Below are 2,661 nucleotides of genomic sequence, written 5' to 3'. Positions count from 1 at the left end.
TCCCCGATTGTTTTTGTTGTTGTTTTCTTTTCCCTCCCTCTTTCCTTGCACTGTACACGAAGCTTTTCCCCCCTCGCTCATCCCTCGGAATTCCAGAGGGGGGGAGGGGAAAAATCCGGCAGAAACCATGGAAAAACGGTGGTTCCAAAGAAAAAAAGAAAAGCTGATTTTTTTTCTCCTTTTTTTGGTGCTTTTTGGGTGGTTTTTTTTTTGAAATGCCCTCTTTTTTTTGTTGTGTTTTTTTTTCTTTTTTTGGTTTTTTTTTTTTTTTTTGGGTTTTTTTTTTTGGTTGTTTTTCTTGGAAAACCAAACGCAAACCCCGACAAATTCCACGATTTTTTTCTTTTTCCCGCTAGAAAAAGCTGATTGTACGCACGAGCCGAAGGGAAGGGGGGGAAAAACGGGGGGAAAGGAGGGAAAAAATTGGGAATTTTGGGGAGTACGGATTGGGGAAAAAAAACCCAAAAAATACCCCAAAAAAAACCACCCCCCCCGGCTTTTCCGGCAGAATTCCGGCGTTGATCATTCCCGATTTTCCGTGGCCCGCGTCAGATCCAGCTGAGACTGAGCTTCCTCCTCCTCTTGCTGCTGCTTTCCCGGGAATTCTCGGGAGCCGGGAATGGGGGGGGGAAAAAAAACCAGGGATGGACCCGAGGGTTGGGATGGAGGAGCCGGAGGGAAGTGGAGGAGATGTGGGGAGGGAGGGAAAAGGGGGAAAAAGGGGGGAAATTGGAAAAAAAGAGGAAAAAGGGGAAAAAACGAAAAGAGGGAAAAAAGGGGGAAAAAAGAGGAAAAGGGGAAAAAGGAGGAAAAAGGAAAATAGGATGAAAAGGGGAAAAGAGGAAGAAAAAGGGGGGAAAAGGAGAAAAATGAGGAAAAGGGGGGAAAAGAAGGAAAAAGGGAGGGAAAGGAGGGAAAAGGAGGAAAAGGAGGAGGAAAAGAGGAAAAAAGGAGGAAAAAGGGGGGGAAGGGGAGAAAATCTGAAAAAAGGAAAAAGAGGGGAAAATGCGTTAAAGGGGGAAAAAAGAGGAAAAAGGAAAAAGAGGAAAAGGGGAAAAAAGGGGGAAAAGGAAGAGGAAAAGGGGGAAAAGGAAAAGGGGAAAAAGAGGAGGAAAAGGGGAAAAAAGGGAGTACGGATTGGGGGGGAAAAAAGGAAAAGGGGAAAAAAGGAAAAGGGAAAAAGGGGGGGAAATGAGAAAAAAAGGAAAAAGGGAAAAACGAGGAAAGGGGGGGAAAGAGGAAGAAAAGGGGAAGAAAAAGAGGAAAAGGGGGAAAAGAGGAGGAAAAGGACAAAAAATGAGAAGGGAAAAAAAAGAGGAAAAGGGGAAAAAGAAGAAAGGAGGAAAAGAGGACAAAAAGGGGGAAAAGGAGGAAAATGGGGGAAAGGAGGAAAACGGGGAAAAAAGGGGGGAAAAGAGGAGGAAAAGGCGGAAAAAGAAGGAAAAAAGAGGAAAAAGAAGGAGAAAAGGACAAAAAAGGAGGAAAAAAGGAAAAAAAGACAAAGGAAGAAAGGGAGAAAAGGAGGAAAATGGAGAAAAAAGGACAAAAAAAGGGGGAATAAAGGAGGAAAATGGGGGGGAAAGGACAAAAAAGGGGGAAAAGGACAAAAAAGGAGGGAAAAGGGAGGAAAAAAGGAGGAAAAGAGGGGAAACGGGAGAAAAAAGGAAAAAGGGAAGAAAAAGGAGGAAAAAAGGAGGAAAATGGGGGAGAAGAGAAAAAAGGGGAAAAGGACAAAAAAGGAGGAAAAAGGAAAATGGAGTAAAAAGGGGGGAAATGGGGGAAAAATGAGGAAAAGGGGAGGAAAAAGGGGGAAAAGGGACAGAAAAGGGGGAAAAAAGGAGGAAAATGGAGGAAAAGGGAAAATGGGGGAAAAATGAAAAAGGGAGGAAAAAAGGAAAAAAGAATGAAAAAGGAGGAAAAAGGACAAAAAAGGGGGAAATAAGGAAAATGGGGGAAAAGAACAAAGGGGGGAAAAGGACGAAAAAGGAGGAAAAAGCGAGGAAAAAAGGAGGAAAAAGCGAAAAAAGAAGAAAAAAGGGGGGAAGGGGGGAAAAAGGACAGAAAAGCAGGAAAAAGGGACAAAAAAAGGAGGAAAAGAGGAAAAAAGGGGGGAAATGGGGGAAAGGGGGGGGGAAGGAGAATAAAGGGGGAAAAAAGGCGGAAAAAGGACAAAGAAGGAGGAAAAAAGGACAAAAAAGGTGGAAAAAGTGGGGAAAGGAGGGAAATGGGGGGAAAGAGATGGGGAAAAGGACAAAAAAGGAGGAAAACGGAGGACAAAAGGAGGGAAAAGGAAAAGGGAAAATGGGGGGAAAGGGGAGAAAAGGAGAGAAGAGGAAAAGTAGGAAAAAGGGGGGAAAGGAGGAAAAAAAGGGGGGAAAAGGGGGGAAAAAAGGACAAAAGGAGGAAAAAGGAGGGAAAAGGGGGGAAAAGGGGGGAAAAAAGGACAGAAAAGGAGGAAAAAGGAGGAAAAAGGGGGAAAAGGGGAAAAAAGGAGGAAAAGGGAAAACGAGAGAAAAAGGGGGGAAAAAGGAGGAAAAGGGGAAAATGGAGGAAAGGGGGGAAAAAGAATAAAGGGGGAAAAAAGGAGAAAAAAGGGGGAAAAGGGGGGAAAAAAGGACAGAAAAGGCGGAAAAAAGGAGGAAAGGGGGGGGAAAGGGGGGA

This window comes from Corvus brachyrhynchos, unplaced genomic scaffold (assembly GCF_000691975.1).
Source record: "Corvus brachyrhynchos isolate BGI_N302 unplaced genomic scaffold, ASM69197v1 scaffold2000, whole genome shotgun sequence".
NCBI classification, from domain to species: domain Eukaryota; kingdom Metazoa; phylum Chordata; class Aves; order Passeriformes; family Corvidae; genus Corvus; species Corvus brachyrhynchos.
Note: the sequence above shows the minus strand (reverse complement) of the source record.